A 20,951-nucleotide genomic window follows, 5' to 3' on the forward strand; every position below is an offset into this window, starting at 1 on the left:
TCTTCTTTCCCAGTTTGAATGTCCTCTATGTCCCACAGCCTGTAGTGATACCAGTTAACATCAAAGTTAGAACTTACTGTCACACAACCAATAACATTATATCCTACTAAATCATTTATAAATTATATTTTCCTCTGTTTTGTCAAATATTTCAATGATCACAAAGACTCATACCCCACATACCAAGGACTTTTATTATATTATTTAAACTGTGCTCATTAAGGATTGAATATAGAATGATCCTGGGGCTCAAATGTCAAAGGACTTGATTACAGATCAGGGCATTATTGAGAGCTGTCTGGGTAAAGATAGGCAAACCTCAACCATGAGTTGATACATGAATAAGTGAGCTATTAGAGGTCTGTGTCAGGTTGAATGAAGGCAGGTATTAGACGTGTGTGTGTGTGTGTGTGTGTGTGTGTGTGTGTGTATGTGTGTGTATGTGTGTGTATGTATGTGTGTATGTATATGTATGTATGTGTGTATGTGTGTATATGTGTGTATGTGTGTATGTGTGTGTATGTGTGTATGTGTGTATGTGTGTGTATGTGTGTGTGTATATGTGTGTGTGTGTGTATCATAGAGCCTCTGTTCCTTCACATTTCTTTCTATATGACTGCACCCGGAGGTGTGCATCTTTCTTTCAACATCCCCTTCTGCCATGATGTTTCTACCTTGCTACAGTCCTAAAAATAACAATTAAAACGTCTAAAGCAGCAAGCCAACACAGACCCTCCCTCCCTGGAGTTCCTTATGTTATGTATTTTGTTACAGTGTAGGAGGAATCTAACCCAACACTTAACTTCTTTGTCCTTACTACAAGCCAATCTTTGATATTTGCACTTTGAAGTCATTTGAGAAACATGCAAACTGGAACCAGCTTGCATTTTTATTGAGAGGAAAGGTACATTGCAAATTGAAAGATACTAATTTTCATTCCTCTCATCTCCTGAAATCCCTTGGAGACTTCTAAGTTAATAGTTTTAGAAGAGTTTAGATAAATTGGTTGTGTAGGCTTATAATGTAGTGCTAAAGAGAGATAGGGGTATTCATGAGATGATAAGAATAATAGTAATGACAAAGGCAATTTGTGGAGCAGAAAATGAGTGAAATTACAAACATACTAATCATTTTTTTATATCAAATTCCTTGCAACAAGTAACTGCAGGCAGGGGATGAATGTATCTGGCGGTCTTTGTAACACACAAGCTTTTTGTGCCTGTGCTATGTGTTTGACAAGTACATGTTAATTTAAATTTCATAGTCAAAAGACTAAGAAAGAGAGTAGGACAAATACAATAAAAAATTATAAAAAACAACTTAATTATGATATCATCTACTGCAGGAGTCATGTTTTACACCCAAGATATAAGTAAATTGATCTCTACCTGAATAAACAATTTTTTTTAAATTTCTCTGACTCCAAGAAAAGAGACTCAGACACCTTAGTAGTAAATCTTAACCTTTCCATATAAAAAGACAACATGGACATGTGTTAGAAATTTAAAAAAAAGTGTTTTAAATTTATTCTGCCCTTTATTTTATTTTTTATTTTTATGTGTGTATATATTTATGTGTAGATACATATATAGGCCAGAAGAGAGTGACAGATCACCGGTAGTGAAGCTACCAGTGGATGTAAGTGGCCCCACATGGGTGATGGGCACCTAACTGTGGTCCTCTGAAAGAATAGGAAGGCTGAGCCACTCCTCCCAGATGCTCAGTGCAGCACAGCTAAGCCACACTTCTAGATCCTTGCTGCATCACAGCTGCATAACCTTCCAGATACTCATTATAGTACAGCTAAGCACCCCTCCAGATGCTCACTGCAGCATAGCTGAGCAGCCCCTCCCAGCACTCATTTCTTTTTCAAAAAAAAAAAAAAAGAACATTTGTTTTGCATGTGTCTCTCTGTGTGTGTCTTTATGTGAATGGTATAGATGTGCAAGTATCATCATCATGCATGCACCATCATGAATGAGTGGAGACCAGAAAACAATTAGCATGAGTCCACTTTTTCTTCTTTTTCCTCCAAGGGGAAGGAATCCAAGGATTTGGGACTTAAGGTATAAGGCTCACTCGCTCTTTTACCCTCTAAGCAATCTTGCCAGCTTCTTCTCCCTTACTCAGGATGTACAAAACAAAACATTCATTAGACATACACATATGTAGTAGATATACAGTGGGGGGTAAAGTGAATAAATAAATAAATAAATAAATAAATAAATAAAGCTTGCTATTCTTACAGAGGATCTGAGTTTCTCTTTCATTATCCTCATTATGTGGCTCACAGATATAACTCCAGTTCCAATTGGATCTATTACCATCTTCTGGCCTCCACACATACTATGCTCATGTGCGTATACCCCCACCCAGACAGACACATATGAATAAATAAGATTGATCTTAAAATATACTTTGTCTATGTTAAATTTTCTACACCTCTCTGCTATTCACAAAATTTAAACTGTGAACATGTAAAAAAAAAAAACGGTGACATAAAATACATGTAATAAATAAAATACAATTTTGAGACTTAATTTTCTTACTTCTAATTGTGTGTATATATGTATGGGTGTCTGGGGACAGGGATAGGTGCACATGAATGTAGTACCTGAGTAGGGCGTTATCCTCTGGAACTGAAGTTGCATAGTCATCTAGGATGACTTTTCAGATACAGAAAAAAGCATATTTTGTGTGTTGCTGCAGGTGGAGCAGGGTGGATACCAACAAGAAGTTAGAAGTCCTTTCTGCCTATTAGTTGCATTAGAAAGTACCATAAACTCCCATAAAAACCACCTACTTACCTGCCACTAAATGCGGTTCAAGCAGAAACTGTATGATAGATTATTTGGGGGGCTATAATAAAGAGAATTTCTGCAGTAGGTATGACTTTGGAAAAATGAACTCTACAATGCTGCTCAAGTCTAAAGTGATGAATCTGGTCTGACATATAACTGAGTACCTTGGAAAATAGAAATCAGAGCAACTGGAGGGCATTGCCAGCCCTTGTCAATAGCTCACAGGAGTTGTCAGTTACATTCATGGTAAGGGAGGCAGACAGGAGCTATGGCTAGCAGTCATGTTTATGAAGAGTCAGCACATGTCTACTAAGGGTTTTGCTGCCCATGGTTCCAGGAGGGTGCTGATGTTAGAAGCAGGTGAGGGAAGAGCAGAGATCACCAGAAGGGCAACTTAGAAAATAATGTTAGCTGCTTCCTCTTGCCCTGTTCTTTAGCTCCAACTTGAATGATAACTCTGTCCCACAACCTTAGAGAGACTGCCCCACTCTGACAATTATAAATCTCACCCTGAAAGTGGAAATTGATGGCTAGAGAATGGAAGGTGGATTGGGGTGATGGAGAATTGATAGACTGCCACCAAGATAAATGGTCAACCACAATTTTGCCAAGGACAGGCCCTGTATCTTGTCTTCATTAAGGCTTGAAGGAATCCATTTGTGTGCACACTCTTCTTCACAAATGCAAGAACTGAGGAACCTGCTGGAGATAAGGCTTTGTCTGTCTGATTTTCAAAGAGCACAAGACCAGTCTTTCCCAAATAGTTGTTCTGTAAAAGGGATACTTCAAGTTGATCATTTTGATTTTTCTCTGACATGTCTGTCATATTTTAATTAAGATTTCAATTTGGGAGTCCATGTTTGTTGAAAAAGTCTTCCAATGGCTTAATTTTTTTAAAAAGAAGACGGTAAACATTTTAGCTCTAGAGGACTTTATTTTTCATAAAAATTATCAAAGAACATTGGCTGTAATTTAATTAGAGTGGACATCTTCCTGTGTTTGCAAAGCCTCATATTGGAAAACAACACTTATGAGTTTTCTAAGTGCTACAGGCTTTTAGAATCTGTGGAATTTTAAAGACTAATTTGAGGCTTAAATAAGAAAATGAAAAAATGTAGAAATTTGTCCTAACTATATAGGCAGTTATGGTAAAATCAAGACTTCAATGCTAAGTTTCTGTTTCTTAGAGCCAGAGAGATGGCTAATACTACTTTAAAAGAGGACCTGGATTTGATCCCAGCACCTTTGTTGGGTGACTCATAGTTATGTATAACTTCAGCTCTATGGGCATTTGTATTCGTGTGCATATTCTCACACAGATACACACACACCTTCACCACCATCACCAACATCAGCACCATCATCATCATCCATTGAAATAGTTCTGGTTAAAGCCCAGTGTCCTTCCTACACAAAACAAACAAACAAGTTTCCAATAACACAAATATAATCTGAATTTTGAAGAGTTTGTATAACGTGAATTTCAAGATTGAGAATAAATCATGTTATGGAAGTAGAAGGAAAGAACATATGTATGCCCTGCTCACCGTCCATATGTTTAGCAAGTATGGTAGTCTTGTGCTCTATAAGAGAGCAGGCTGAGCAAGCCAGGGGAAGAAAGCCAGTAAGAAACATCCCTTCATGGCCTCTGCATCAGCTCCTATGTCCTGCTTGAGTTCCAGTCCTGACTTCCTTTGGTGAGCAACAGCAATGTGGAAGGTATAAGCTGAATAAACCCTTTCCTCAACAACTTGTTTCTGGATCATGATGTTTGTACAGGAATAGAAACCCTGAATAAGACAAATTGGTCCCAGGAGTGGGGTATTCCTCTGACAATCTGACCATGTTTGGGGGAGGACTGTGGAAGGACTTTGGAACTTTGGGTTGGAATTTCCATTCAGTGTTAGCTCTGTGGAATGTTGTGTAGTAGCTTGGAAGATAATGTTGAGAATGGTGTAGCAGATAGAAGCCTGGCTTGTGAAATTTCAGAGGGAAGATTAAAGACTCTAATACGGACCATGTTTTGATTGTGAAGATTCTGTGGTTCTGGTTAGCTGGGGCTGAAAAATCAGCTGTGATTTACAAGATACCAGAACCACTAAAGCAAACCGTTGTGTTACTGGGACTATTCTTCTTCTTTTTTTTTATTGAATATCTTTTTCATTTACATTGGCAATGATAAGACATTTCCAAATTTCCCCCTTCCCAAAAGGCTCCCTTCCCAATGATTCCCTACCCCTCCTCCCACCCCTGCCTCCATGTATATGCCCCTCAATCTGACACAGGCCTACCTCCCCCCGCAAGTTCCCCAATGTCTGTTTCCCTTTGTTGTGGCCTCTATTGAACCTTTACCTGACCAAAGACCACTCCTCCCACTGATGCCCAACAAGGCATTCCTCTGCCACATTTTTGGCTGGAACCATGTATACCCCTTGGTTGATGGTTTAGTCCCTCCCTGGAAGTCTTGGTGTATCTGGGTGTCCAAAGTCATTGTTCTTCCCATGGGGCTATATACCCCTTCAGCTCCTCTGGACCACCCTCCAGATCCTCCATTGGGGACTCCAAGCTCAGTCCAATACTTGGTAGCTAGTTTCTGCCTCTGTATTTGTAAGGGACTATTGGTGCTGGTTAGCTGTAGCTAAGAAATTAGTGGTGATTAAGAAGAGACCAACATCACTGAGGTGGGATCATCTGGAAAGTGTTTTCTGATAGCATAGAGACTGTGTTCCAGAGATAGCCATGGCTGTATTTTATGCTGTGGATGGACTTGGCACTGTGTAAGAGTTACCTAGGTGGTACTGGATTTGAAGGCATGCATGGGTCATGAAGAGCATGAGGCTTCGCACTTCGAGAGACCATGGAAGAACATTGGTGAAGGTGCAACCTCAGTTGCAATTGATGGCCCAGGACTGAAGGGGTTATGCATAGGAGTTGAGGCTTGGCACCATGAAGAGAGCCTATGAGAGGCTATTGGTGAAGCCTAGTTACAATGGAAGCCAACAGTGTTTTGGAGATTCCAGTGCTATGAGATGACCACCAAGAACAGCAGTAACAGTGGAGTACAGGCAGCTGGAGCCTAGAAGACAAGCTGTGTGCTACAAACGGCAGAGCTGGAAAAGTGATCCAAGCCCTTGGAGGAGCCTGGAAGATCATGAGTTGGATCCTAGACCTTGAACCATTGGAGTTTGAGTTTTGCTTTTCATTGTGACTCTGCCCTGATATTTTTCCCTCTTGGAATAAGAAAGTATTTTAGTGGAGCCTACAGTTAAGAGACTGAATTTTTAAAAGACTTTGTATTTTAAAAGATACTGTACATTTTAAAGGGATTGAACTTTTAATATGTAAAAGCTGTGGGACTTTTAAAGTTATTTAGATCTTGTTGATGAATAAGAAAGTAAGGGTTGAAGCTTAATAGTGATGTGTTTGTATGTCAAGTTGACAAGGGGTCAATTGTGTTTGCTGGTTTTGTGTATCAACTTGACAGAGGCTGGAGTTATCACAGAGAAAGGAGCTTCATTTGGGGGAAATGCCTCCATGAGATCCAGCTGTGGGCATTTTCTCAATTAGTGATCAGGGAGGAGGGCCTATTGTGGGTGGTGCCATCCCTGGGCTGGTATTCTTGGGTTCTGTAAGAGAGCAGGCTGAGCAATCCAGGGGAAGCAAGCCAGTAAGAAACATCCCTCCTTGGTCTCTGCATCAACAATGTAGAAGGTGTAAGCTGAATAAACCCTTTCTTCCCCAATTTGTTTTTTGGTCATGATGTTTGTACAGGAATAGAAACTCTGACTAAGACAAATTCATTCCAGTAAATTACACACACACACACACACACACACACACACACACACACACACACACACACATTCTTTATTCATTTCAACTTATTCCATATACATGGAGAGCAACAAAGAGAAACAGAGATTCAACATAAAAGTTTTGTTACTCTAGAGAACACTGACTAATACATAGGCCAAATCTACTTTGAGAAAGCAACCATTGCAGGAATGAGCTTTTATTTACAGGCACTTGGGTAACTCATATACAGCTATTCCACTAAAATCTTCCATGCCAACATGGACAGTGAGGGTGCCATAGTGGTACAGAGAGGTATCCTTCTTCAGTCGCCTTCTACTCTCTATGTATGCCAGTACCTCCCAGGACTATATGACCATCTGTAGCTGGAGCAGAACTTTATATGACTTCAAGAGATGATTAGTAAGGAGGGCCAGAATCTCATTTGAGAGTCTGATGTATCTCTCCACCCCCTTGTTGTATGGAAGAACATCAATAGGCCTGATCTTGAACATCTGCTTTGAGTAGTAGCAATTACTCTGATGAAGATGGTAACACTTGTACTTAGGGGAAAGTTCTACATCAGTAGGGAATAAATAAAATATAGGAGGCATAAATAGAAACTCAGGTTGCTGGTCAGTGGGGCAAGCTGCATGCACTGGAAGGATCAGTGATGATTAAGTAGGAGTTCATAACTGGAGGCATTTCCCACCTGTAAATATCTAGCAAGGGTGAAGACATTTTTGTTTGTCCTGGCTGGTGTGAATGTGACCAGTTCCTTCTATCACCTTTTAGATAGAAGCGAGGAAGGCTGAGAAAACCCCATAATGTCCAGACAGAAAGCCTTATCTTTATCCCTTGCAAGTTTCACATATTTGGCATTGTTACAGTTTCCATTCAAAATCAGGAGACAACTGGTATCACCAGATTTGGAATCTGTTATTACCATCTTGAAATTCACAATAAGACAATAAAACCTGCCACTTGTTCTCCCTTCCCTTGCTGTTCTATGGGCACACCACACCTCCTATGCCTTGTGGGGCACAGAATCATTTAGAAAGAAGGCCTGGAAGCTTCAGTGGAGATGAGGTAGCAAGATGACTGTAACATCTCTTACTGTCTTGTGTTACCTCTGGGCATTAAGTGACACTTGTCTGAAACTTCATTTGGTAGAAAAAAAAAGAGGAGGTGTTGTCTTAAAATTTCTAATTTTTCATTTGTGCCGTGCACAGCACTTGGGTGTGTGTGTGTGTGTGTGTGTGGTCATGCTTGCACTATGGGTGTGTGAGTTCCCATAGAGTCTAGATGAGGATATCAGATCTCCCAAAGCTGGAGCTGCAAAGGTTGTAGACCACTTGATATTGGGTCTCAGAATAGAACCAGGGCCCTCTGGAAGATCAATGCACGTTCTTAACCACCAAGCCATCCCTCCAGCCCTATTGTCTTAGTTCCATTTCCTGCAGCTATGATAAGGTATCATAGGAAAAAACAGTCTATAGAAGAACAGGTTTAGTTTAGCACCCAATCTCAAATTATAGTCACTCATTGTAGGGAGGTCAAGGTTTCAGGAACTTAAAGCATCACATCATATCACATCCACAGCCAAGAGAAAATAACAATAAATTAACACATTCTAGAGCTCAGATTTCCTTCTTTGCCCTTACACAATTCAAGACTCCTGCCTGAAGAAGGCTGCCTCCCACACCTAAACTCTTCCCACTTCAGTCAGCAGAATCAAGAAAATCTACACCCAGAGACATGCCCAGGGGTCAGCCTCATCTAGACACTTCCTCGACAAGGCTTTCTTTGCAGATGCTACCACAATATCACAGAGCTATATAAAGAAGGGGGCAAATACTTCTTTTCCTGTGTTTCTCCTCTGTACCAACCAACTGCTCAATTTGAAAGTGATGATACTTAAAATGAGAGAGTAATGAGACAGCCCCGGGTTCATTTTGTTTTTTTCTCCTCATCCAGAATAAATTCACAGCATGCACACATCAAGACATGGTATTAAAAAAAAAGAGAGAGAGCTGGATCAATGTGAGAACTATTTCTACTGTTCTAGTAAGGAACACTATAGTCACATGCACAAGGTATGTGAACAAATTGCCAAACTAGTGTGACATGACACAAAACAATGCTCTTATATTTTTGAAACAAATATAAATGATAAAATATGTCCAAAATGTATCTACTTATTCACTGTTATGCATGTGTGTGTGTTTGTGTGTGTGTGTGTGTGTGTGTGTGTGTGAAAGAGAGAGAGAGAGAGAGAGAGAGAGAGAGAGAGAGAGAGAGAGAGAATGTACACAGAGGAGTACAGTGCCCATGGAAGCTTGAAGAGATTTGCAGATCCCCTGTGGCTAGAGTTACAAGTGGTTGTATGTGGTTCAGCCTCGATGTTGGGAATAATATTGTATGAGAGCAATATAGGTTCTTAACAACCAAACCATTTCTCTAGCCCCAAATTTCTTTTTTGTTTACAATGATATTGAACAGCAAATTAATTATTATTGTTCACTCCTGAGCCTACTGACCTGAAACTCTCTGGGACTTCTGTCTGCATTTCATGTTTCTACAGGAGCTTTGGTATTACACATTTGTGCTCTTGTATCCAGTTTGAAGTTCTGTGGGTTTTAACATTGAACCTCATAATTTTGCAGCATGAAATTTAAACACTGAGTCATTTCCTCATCCCTCAATTCCAAAGCTTTTCAAAGGCAAAAAAAAAGTTCAAATATAAAGCCCTTTGTTTACTGAAAACTTGTCCTATGGTCTACACTGCCTCCCATGGCAAGAAAAATGCTAAAGAATGAATAAGGTACATCTTCAGGTTACAAATTAGGCAGTGATAGTTGAGCAAAGCAAAAGCTTTAATCTTCCCTCTGCCCTGCCCTGTGATTTCCTGGGTTTGCTTCTGAGACCCTAACAAATCGCCTTTGCACCTTGCCTTCTCAATTCATCTGTCTCCTGATATTGCATAATACACTCCATGGTGGATTTTGAAATTGAGAAATATGAGTATATAAAACAGACAGTATTGACTGTGCCTTTTCATTCTACTATAGTCTACATTTTATACCAATCTTATTTTTCTTTATAAACTTCTTGTCAAATATTTTGAACAGTCATTTGCTTCATCTGTGGTTTTCAAGCTTTCTGAACATACTATGAAATCAATGAAAAAAATGACTAGGACATTATAAAAATCCAATCTAAAGCATGCATAGACACACACTCACACACACACACATACACACATGAACACATGAATATGCATATGTTAAGTGCAAATTATTATACATATGAGTGTCTAAAAATTAATTCTAAAATATTTTCCACCAAACATACAGAAGTTCTGAATTTTATGACTCTGAACATGCTTTGCCTATTTTTTATAATTTATCTAAATATTTGAAAATGATTGATACTCTAATTAAAGCAGCTTCTAAATTATACATGACTCTTTTCTACAAACAACAATAAAACAGCATATGACACAGAAGCATGTTTACGCCAAGGATTTCAGTAATTCGATTGTGAAATAATGAATGTTTCATTATTCAACTTATGCTAATTTCTTAACCCGCTCCACCTGCTCCTTTAGATAACCAGAGCCTGGATTTTTCTGTGAATATTTGGATCGTGTTCTCTCAGATGCTGAACTGCCTCATTCCTTTTCTTCTTCAAAATAGCTGAGAATTTGGCCTGAACTTACTAGCTTCTCAACAGAGCTTGCTGTGTCCCAGGAGGCAAAGTAAGATTTATTCCAAGTCAGAGCCAAGATGAAGTTATTGGTTTTAGTTCTGTAATAAGCTGAAATAAGAACTAACACAAACACACCTCCCTGCTTGAGGTACAACATTCGCTGTTTTGTTGTTACTTCTTCATTTCTGTGTCTGCTCTCCCAGTTGGCTATGGGGCCTTAGTGAGGAGGATCAGGACAAGCCCCTCTTCCCATGCTTCCTTTCCTTTATAATTCTGTTCTCATTTGGATTCAAAAGAGATCTCAACCTGAATCACCCTCACCCTTTAGCCAAAGAAGCTTCTTTTTGCAGTGGGCAGCGGGGAATGTAGAAGTGCATACCTGATTAAAAAGGTGCCACTAAGAGACTGACTGATCAGTCCTAAATGGGACATTGTTCTGATCCCCCACCACTCTAAGGCTGAGAAAATAGCATAGAAGAGGAGGCAGAAAGACTGTAAGCACCAGTGTATGGGGAGGATACTGTGAAATAGGATCTTCTGGACACAATAGGGCATTGTGCTCATGAACTCAGAGTAGCTTTGTTTACCTCCTAAAGATGTATATAAAATCAAGTCAGCGAAAATTTCAGTATAAATGGGGGAAGAAATGAGGCCCTGCTCCTAACTGAGGGCCCAGGAGAGCTGCTGAGGGAGGGAGAAGGAGTCTTTGGGGCATATGAACATCCATAGATATCTGATAAGCCAGGGCACACTCCACAGCCATTCACATATGGGTTTTGTAATTGTACTTAGTAAGTTATACAAAAAGAAAGAGAAGGAAGGAGGAGGAGAAATAGAAGAAGAGGAAGAAGGAGAGGAAGAAACTTTTGAAGAGAATGTATGTGGGTCATAGTGAAGAGTTGGAAGGGGAACTTGGAGGTGAGTGGAGATGAGGATACTTCTTTGTATATATATATAAAATTATCAACCATAAAATATTAGTAAAATATAAAGAAATTTTACCAAAATGTTCTGAAGAATGGAGTAGTGAAAACAGATATTACAAGCACAGATATCCCATGAACCTTTGATTTTAGTATCTTTAAGATTAATGTGAATTCAAGGGAACAGTAAAATTACAACTTACAACACAAAGCCAGCTTACTTACCTGTTTTTTCAGGAAGAAAGAAGACACACAGGCAGACCATTTGTGCTGTTATGTGTTTGCTTTTATGCTATTGTTGTTTCTGAAGGTAGAAATTTTGGAAACTGTTGGATTAGCCACACCAGACAGAAAAGAAGGTACCAGTCTCCTCTGGAGTAGAGTAATGACCATTTACTGGTTAGGGAGTGATGCTTAGATATGTTTCGAAGATCAAAAGCCTTTGCTTCCCTTTACCAGCTTTGGCACGTTAACAATAATAAGCTTCAAATCCCTCACAAAAGATGAATAATGACAGAGTGCATATTTCTCATGTATTATTTCCAAACTAGAAAGCTAGGCAGGATGTGAAGCCCGAAGGAACATCAGAAGAGGATGGTTTGGCTTTTTTAAATTTAAATTTATTTTTATTCATGAGCATATATACATATGCACATACACACACACACACACACACACACACACATATATCACATGTCCAGGTTCCCACAGAAGATAGAAGGAGATACTGAATCCCTTGGAAACGGAGTTATTGACAGTCATTGTCATTGCCCAACTAACAAAGATACTGAGAACCAAATCCAGGCCATCTTCATGAGCAGTAAGTTGTCTTAACTATGGAGCCATCACTCCAGCCCAAGATTCTAGCTTTCACATTGCTCAAGGTTCAAGCTAAATTCTACTACCTTGCTAGATTGCATCTGAGAGTCTTTCATCCACTTTTACCTATACTTTTGCTGGTGAAAATATTACTTTTCTGGGAAATATCTCATATCCCTCAATGATGGTGTATGATGTGAAAGTATAAGGTAAAATAATAAAATTATCTCTTTCTTGCCCTAAGTTGATTTTGATCATTGTGTTTTACATCATTACGTCAAGAGATAGCAAGATAGGATGCAAGGGTGACTAGATAGATTGATTGATTGATAGATAGATAGATAGATAGATAGATGATAGATAGATATCAAAATGTCACATGAAATACATTGTCATATACATAAATTAGTGCAAAAATTATAAAACTATGTACCAATATTTCAAGTTCACTTTCAGCAATAATCAAAATAGAAGCTTTTTTTTGTGATCATTATCAAGATTCATTGTCTACCTGATATCCTATAACAGAGATCCCTGAGTAAAATCTTAGCATCCATCTCATTAGTCTTCTCTTTACTTTATTCAGTCAGGAGTTCATTATGTACACTTGATTCTGTACCTGCTGTTAAGAACCAGTAGATTTCTTTCCACCACCAACACACAAACAAGAAACATCCCATTTTCACATGGGAACCTCTGCTGGCCATATTCTTTCTGGACACACTCATCCCTATTTAGAATCACTATTTTTTCTTCTCCTAAAAAAAACAGGTAAAAAGGATTTGAACTCAGGATCTTCAGACGAATAATCAGTGCTCTTAACTACGAGCCATCTAAATTACAAAGGTTCTATAAGGCAAAGGACACTGTCAAAGGGACAAAACAGCAGCCACCAAATTGGGAAAAGATCTTCACCAACCCCACATCTGACAGAGGGCTAATATCCAATATATACAAAGAAATCAAGAAGTTAGACCCCAGAAAACCAAATAACCCTATTAAAAATGGGGTATAGAGCTAAACAAAGAATTTTCACCTGAAGAACTTCGGATGGCTGAGAAGCACCTTAAGAAATGTTTAACATTATTAGTCATTAGGGAAAAGCAAATCAAAACTACCCTAAGATTTCACCTTTCACCAATCAAAATGGCTAAGATTAAAAACTCAGGAGAGAGCAGGTGTTGGCGAGGATGTGGAGAAAGAGGGACACTCCTCCACTGCTGGTGGGATTGCAAGCTGGAACAACCACTCTGGAAATCAGTCTGGTGGTTCCTCAGAAAACTGGACATGACACTTCCGGAGGACCCTGCTATACGACTCCTGGGCATATACCCAGAGGATCTCCCCCCCCCCCGCCCCCCGCCCCCCCCCTGCATGCAATAAGGACACATGCTCCACTATGTTAATAGCAGCCTTATTTATAATAGCCAGAAGCTGGAAAGAACCCAGATGTCCCTCAGTGGAGGAATGAATACAGAAAATGTGGTACATTTACACTATGGAATACTGCTCAGCAATTAAAAACAATGAATTCATTAAATTCATAGGCAAATGGTTGGAACTGGAAAATATCACACTAAGTGAGGTAACTCATCCACAAAAGAACACACATGGAATGTAATCACTGATAAGTGGATATTAGCCCAAAAGTTCCGAATACCCAAAATACAACCCGCATATCAAATAATTCCCAAGAAGGAAGGAAAGGGCCCAGGTCCTGGATAGGCTTGATGCAGCATTGTAGGGGATTGCCAGGACAGAGGAGTGGGAGTGGGTTGACTGTGGAACTGGGAGAGGGAAGAGGACTTAGGGAACTTAGAGGGAGGGGGGAACCTGGAAAGGGAAAATCATTTGGAATGTAAACAAATAATATAGAAAAGAAAAAAAAACAGGTAAATGAATTCTCTGAACATTTACTCTACTTCATACATGCATTCAGAGTTTTCTGTGATCTGTCCTTCAGCTTCAGAGACACCCCTTGAAGCAGTACTGTTTATGATAGCCATCTTACTAAAAAGACAAAACTTTGAAAAGTTTGTTAAAGTCATATATTTAATAAAACACGTCTGGGTATTAAATTCAGGTTAATTACTAAGGGTTTTCATACCTTCAAGAAACAAAGATCATTCATCTGGTGTGTTAATCATCCCAGGATGACACGGAGAACCAGAAAATTGAGAAATAACATTTCTATCCACTTTGATTCTAACAACTTTTAGGGACTAGTTTCATTTTGTCTCTGTTTTTTTCTCTGTGATGCACTCCATGTTACTCTTGTTGGATTAAGGAATTTTCTTCAAATTTATTTGGAACATACTGCTAACTGCTGTTCTGCTCAAACTCCAGAAATCACTACTTAAAAGCAAGAGTCAATTGGCTACAGAGATAGTTCATTCAGGAAGAGCATTGGCTACAACTGTCAATGCCTAATTTCAGTTCTAAAATACTAAAGTGTGTGTGTGTGTGTGTGTGTGTGTGTGTGTGTGTGTATTACAAGTTGAAATGCAAAAAATGAAGCCAGATAATTCATTTTCTGACATCTACAGAACAAATCCTTGGAAGAAGGAGACAGGGGCCCATGAGGCAACTTAGGTATTTAGGATTGCTTGATAACTGAAGAAACAAGAGGAATTATTTATAGAGCCTCTCTCTCTCTCTCTCTCTCTCTCTCTCTCTCTCTCTCTCTCTCTCTCTCTCTCTTTCTATCTCTCTCCCCTCTTTCTCCCCCCTCTCTCTCCCTCTCTCCCTCCCTCCATTTCTTCTTCTCCCCTTCCTCCTCCCCCCTCTTATATGTTTGTGTATGTAATATTTTTGTGCACCCGTGTGTATTTGGGTAGGTGTGCTCACATGTATGTGCACGTACAGAGGCTTGAGTGTGGCTCAGGTATCCTTTTTCTCTCTCTACCTTACCTTTCGAGAGAGGGTCTCTTACTGAACCTGGAGCTAACAAGTGCACCTCCAGGACCTGCCTCTTTCTGCAACCCAAGTACTGAAACTAAAGACTCCTGGCTCACATCCAACCAATAGACTGAGCATAGGGTCCCCAGTAGAGGAACTAGAGAAAAGACCCAAGGAGATGAAGACGTTTGCAGCCACATAGGAGGAGCAATAATATGTACCAACCAGTACCCCTAGAGCTCTCAGGAGCTAAACCATCAACCAAAGAGTACACATGGAAGGACCTATGGCTCCAGCTTCATATGTAGGAAAGGATGGCCTTCTCAGACAACAATGAGAGGAGAAGCCATTGGTCCTATGAAGGCTCGATGCCCCAGTATAGGGGAATGCCAGGTCAGGAAAGTGTGTGTGTGCGGGGGGGAGTATAAGCAGGGGAAGGGGTGATGGGATAGGGGGTTTTCATAGAGGTAATTAGGAAAGGGGATACCATTTGAATTGTAATTAAAGCAAATATATAAGAAAAGACAAGAAGGACAGAGAGAGAGAGAAAGAGAGAGAGAGAAAGAGAGAGAGAGAGAGAGACTCCTGTTGCCTTGCCCAACCTTCACAGGAGTGCTGGGATTTTAGACTCAGGTGCTTATGTTTGTACAGGAAGCAAGTTACCCACTTACCCACTGTGATAGCTTCTTCGTCCTAATATGATCATTTCATTCCATTCTTATCCCACATTTTATGGTAATATCAGTTATTGTTCAGTGATGTGGACTGAATTATATTTCCCCAAAGTCATATGTTGAAGTTGTAATGTCAAAACACTACTACACTTGAAAATGGATATTTAAACTGCTCCAGTTAAAATTAGGTAACTGGGATGGCTCTGTGAAGTATGACAGGCGTACAAAGAAAAAAATTATGGACCCAGGTAGGCAAAGAGGAAGGGTCGGGAGAAGAAACAGGATGGGCAAGGGACAGGGCTTTAGAAGGAATCTATCCTTCAGGCCTCTTAGACTCAGACTCTAGACGAAGGAAATAGATTTCTGCTTCTTACCATCTGGTGAATTTATGGGTCTCACTGGACCAGAGAATGAATCTCCAGGAGCAAAACTACAGCTTTATGTTTTTGTGCCATTTCCAAACAAGCACAGGCTCTAGAAAAATTGTTCACCTCTATTTATGGATGAATAATGAGAGAAGTAGTTATCACAGATGCCACTACAGCCTGCATCCTACCACCAACCTGGGAAACCTGCAGCAGTAAGGGAGGTGTTGGCCACGGGACATACAGGTCTGCTTCTTTCCTTGTTCTTTCCACTGCCTTCTGTTCCCCTGCATGATGTCTAGTTTTGATCATTACCTGAATGCACTGTACAATCACCGGGGAATAGTCTCAAAGTGGGATTGTCTAGATCACATTGGTCTATGGGCGTGTTACCTTGCTTTTCTTGATGGGCATGGAAAGAAACGACTTAAATTTGAGTAGATCTATTACCTGGGTCTAACTCCCAAATTATCTAAGCAGAGAAAGTCAGATGAGCAGGAAGGATGCACTGCTCATTCTCTCGCTGGCCTTGCCTGGAGCTTTGACTTCTTGTTTGTTTCTGGTCCTTCCTCTTTGGATGCCCCTCCACAATGGACTGTCATCTAGAACAGTGAGCTGAAGTTAGCCCTCTCTTTGAAAATTTGCTTCCTGTCAGAGTTCTTACCCCTGCAAAGGTAAATGAAGCTAAGACACTGAGATCAGACAGGAAAAATTAGTTACCACTGTGGTAAATGTGAGGTGTGGCTAGGTCATGGAGAATACAGAACTTCGGAGTCTACCTTCAGTTACTATTGGCTGTGGGACAACCATTTCTGCTCACACAAGTTGGAGCTTCCCTTCCCCAGTCTTGGGCAAGTGTCTTCAGCATGTGGGCCCCCAATTCTGTTCTCTGATCTTCAGAGACTCCCAGTGGTACCCAGATGTCCAAGTCTGAGAACCCCATGGCCCTAGCCTCTTCCCAGGCTCTGAGACCTTGAGCCAACTCCAACTTTCCCTCTTCTCAGACTGTGCTTTCCCATCCCTGGAGTGGTGTCTCGGCACTTCCCTTTCTCCTAACACCCACCCTGGTGGCAGTGGCAGCTGAGTGGGATAAACACAGTAAAACTCCCCTGTGTTCCACCTCCCAAAGCTGCTGTGCCCTATGACTGAACCGATAAGGACCTACCACCCTACAATTGGCTACGATATTTTAGAAACATCTCAGAAAAGTACCATTTATAATAAGGAAAGGTGGAAATAAGAGCAACTATGTGCTTGGCTAAAAGTAGGAATGAGATCCTAGGGTAGAGACTATGCATTGTGGTGTGTGTGTGTGTGTGTGTGTGTGTGTGTACATGTAAGTGAGAGCAGTTACATTTGGATCTCAAGAGAGGGAGTCGGAATCTGTGGCGCTAGAGTTACAGGCAGTTGTGAACTGCCCTATATGGCTGATGAGCACTGAACTCAGGTCCTCTGCAAAAGTAGCAGGGGCTCTTAAACCTTGAGCCCTGTTTCAGCCTAAGACACTTATCTTCAAATAAAGCAATGTACATTTAAATGATCAGTTGATAATCCTTCTTAAGGAAAATAAAACCACCACATTAATGCAATAAATCTCAATAGTTTTCATTAAGTGAGTACTCTCTATGGAGCAAATATTAAACATAATCTCTCAGGAGCTCCCGATTTTAACCATTCTAGTTTTCTGAAGGAAGTGTTGTTATTTTTCCAGCTCTGTAGGTGAAGACACAAAGATCTCTTTGACAGGTTACCTGTGACAAAATCCACAGTCCTGAAGGATCACAGTTAACTATATCTCTCACACAAACTTGTGATCATAAGTAGTATGCTTAGCTGTCTCAGAAGTTGTTAATTTATTTAATTAAAAATTGCATTGTACTTTATTTTTAAATTAGCAGACAAAATAACAGTTTCTTCATGGCCTTTTCCTACACAGGTTTGGCTGACCTCCTCTTCCTTCTCCTCTTCCATGTCTTTCTATTTCCCCTCCCACATGGACCCCTTGGTGCTCAGTCTCCCCTCTCTACTTCCTTAACATGTGTGTGCTGCTACCTCCCTCAACTGTCTTTCTTAAAGCCTCTACTTTCCCTCTCCCATTTTCCTCTTTCTACTGCCCTGGCTTCCACACACATTAATATTCACATACATACACCTACACAAAAATTAAAGGCTGCAATCTACATGAGAGAGAATGTGTGCGTATTCTCCGGTTCTATACATTGAGGTAATTTAACAAATCTTCTTATATTCTATTTATATCCAGCTAAGCCTTATCTAGATCATAGGCATTGAAATATTTCCCCAATAGCAGTATATACATCTGTTTTCTTGATTTTTGTTTGTTTTCAAGGTATATTCTTATTTCTTTTTTGTTGTTTTGTTTCATTCTTTTTTATTAATCATTTTATTTGTTTACATTTCAAATGTTATCCCCTTCCTGATCTCCCCTTCAAGAACCTTCCACCCCTCTCCCTTCTTTGCCTTAATGAGGGTGCTCCCCCACCTATAATACCCACCCTCACCTCACTGTTCTAGAATCCCCCTTCTCTGGTGCATTAAGCCTCCACAGGACCAAGGGCCTCTCCTCCAACTGATGTCATATGAGGCATTCGTCTGCTACATATCCCAATCATCCTCTCCCATTTCCCTGTCCTGGTATTCCCCTACAATGCTGAATCAACTCTTTTCAGAACCAAGGCCCTCTCCTTCCTTCTTGGGTATCATTTGATATGCTAATTGTGTCTTGAGAATTCAGAGCTTCTGGGCTAATTACTATCCATTTATCAGTGATTACATTCCATGGGTGTTCTTTTGTGATTGGGTTACCTCACATAGGATGATATTTTCCAGTTCCAACCATTTGCCTAAGAATTTCATGAATTCATTGTTTTTAAATACAGAAAATGTGGTATATTTACACAATGGAATATTACTCAGAACATCTGTTCTTAAGTTTGTTCTTCCTAAACATTTCTGGGAATTTCTCTAATTTAATATGATAAGAGGGTAGATATCCTGATCATACTAAGTGTGAGTGTTTGTCTTATCCTTTGTCTTTAGACTTGGCCTCATGACACCAGTGTGGCCAATTGACCATTTACAGCAACACACTGTAGGCTGAACATAAGGTGACTCTGATACTATTGGAGATGTAAGATGTATGTGTCTGTGTGTGTGTGTCTGTGTCTGTGTGTGTGCCTGTGAGTGTGTCTGTGTGTGTGTGTGTCTGTGTGTGTGTGTCTGTGTGTGTCTGTGTGTGTCTGTGTGTGTGTATGTCTGTGTGTGTGTATGTCTGTGTGTGTGTGTCTGTGTGTGTCTGTGTGTGTGTTTCGTGTGTGTCTGTGTGTATGTGACTGTGTGTGTATCTGTGTGTGTGTGTCTGTGTTTGAGTCTGTGTGTGTATGTGTCTGTGTATGTGTGTGTGCATGAGTATGTGTGTGTGCATGTGTGCACGTGTGTGGGTGTTTGTGTGTGTGTTAGGGTGGATTTTGTGCACATGAGGGGAGGTTCTCTTAGATTCCTCTGGAGGTGGAAGGAGTCACAGGGAGAGCTGCCTCACATGAGTGATGGGAACCAAGCGTGGTCCCTCTGTACTTAAGAACAGTATATGCAATTAACTGCCATCCACCCCTTCATCCCTTAAAGTTCTAGTGTTTAAGAGTGTGGCTATTAGAAAAAAAATGAATTTGTTAATAGTAAGTGAGAATTCTGATTCTGCTCATTACAATCTCAGTCAATAAGGAAAAAAAATCAAATTATGGATTTACACTCAAGTTTGCCCCACAAGTACCTATGTGTTCATTTCAGGTTTATGTTGGTGCTTGCGTGTACATGTATGTATTGAGGCCAGATGTTAACTTCAGTGATATTCTCCAGGTAGCATACACTTAATTTTTTGAAACAGAGTCTCTCATGAGACCTGAAACTTACCAATTAAATTAGATCACTTGGCCAGAAAGTCCCAGAGAACCAACTGACTATACCTTATCAGCACTGCCATTATAAGCACATGCCACCATGCCAGGGGTTTTTATAAGTGTTGGAGAAAGAATGTTCCTTGTTCTTGTGAGGCAAGCATTTTACTATGTTCCAAGCTCTCCAACTAGATTTTAGTGTAAATTCCTGAGGTCTTAAATAATAATAATATGTCAACTTTAATGCCTAGTACCTTTTGAACATACTTTGGCTTTCATAAGAGGATGTTCAGGGCAATAATATTAACTAGATAGGCATGTGCTATCTTTGTCAGTTATATAGCTGATCATAAATTAATACCTAGACATTCTCGATGTGAATGTCATTTCATGGCAAGTATGCAAATCTGACGCCACATTCTGACCTAATCAAGTCTGGAATACCCCTGACAAGATTGAGTTTTCAAGCCTGGGGTACTGAGTGTCACAAGTGAAGTCTCCAAGAGGCCAGTCCAACAACCTTTACTAGTGACACAATGATCTCATTTCCTTAGCTACCTTCAGCCACATTTTTTTCTGTGTCCCTGAACTCCTTCAGAAGAACATGGAAGAGCCAGGCAGGAAAGCTTCACTTCCTTTCTTTTGTAGGGGAGGCATGAATAGTTTCCACTTCCACAAGCTCTGGCTTGTTGCATAATGAGACATACAGCCATAAATAAATACTCTCAAACTTGGTGCAAGATCATATTAAGACAGATGTCAAAGCTCATAATTGCAATACACTGCCTATTACTAAAACTTTTCATAAAATTTAATGAGATTCTAACCTATGAGGAAAAAGGCATGGAGAAACTTAAAGCAACGTAATTGCTTGACATCTTCTGCCTGGAGGGCAAAAGAAGTTTTTAAAAATATATATAATTGGTATTTTTGCTCTTGAAAGAAAGAAACCTGTGAAGATGATTCAAATCCAGTGAATCTGTTGTTTCTTTCCTTATCTGCTGAGTGCTAGAATGAAGATTTTATGAAAGAAAGCTCTAGAAAGGGTAATTAT

This window comes from Apodemus sylvaticus, chromosome 12, assembly GCF_947179515.1.
Source record: "Apodemus sylvaticus chromosome 12, mApoSyl1.1, whole genome shotgun sequence".
Lineage (NCBI taxonomy): Eukaryota > Metazoa > Chordata > Mammalia > Rodentia > Muridae > Apodemus > Apodemus sylvaticus.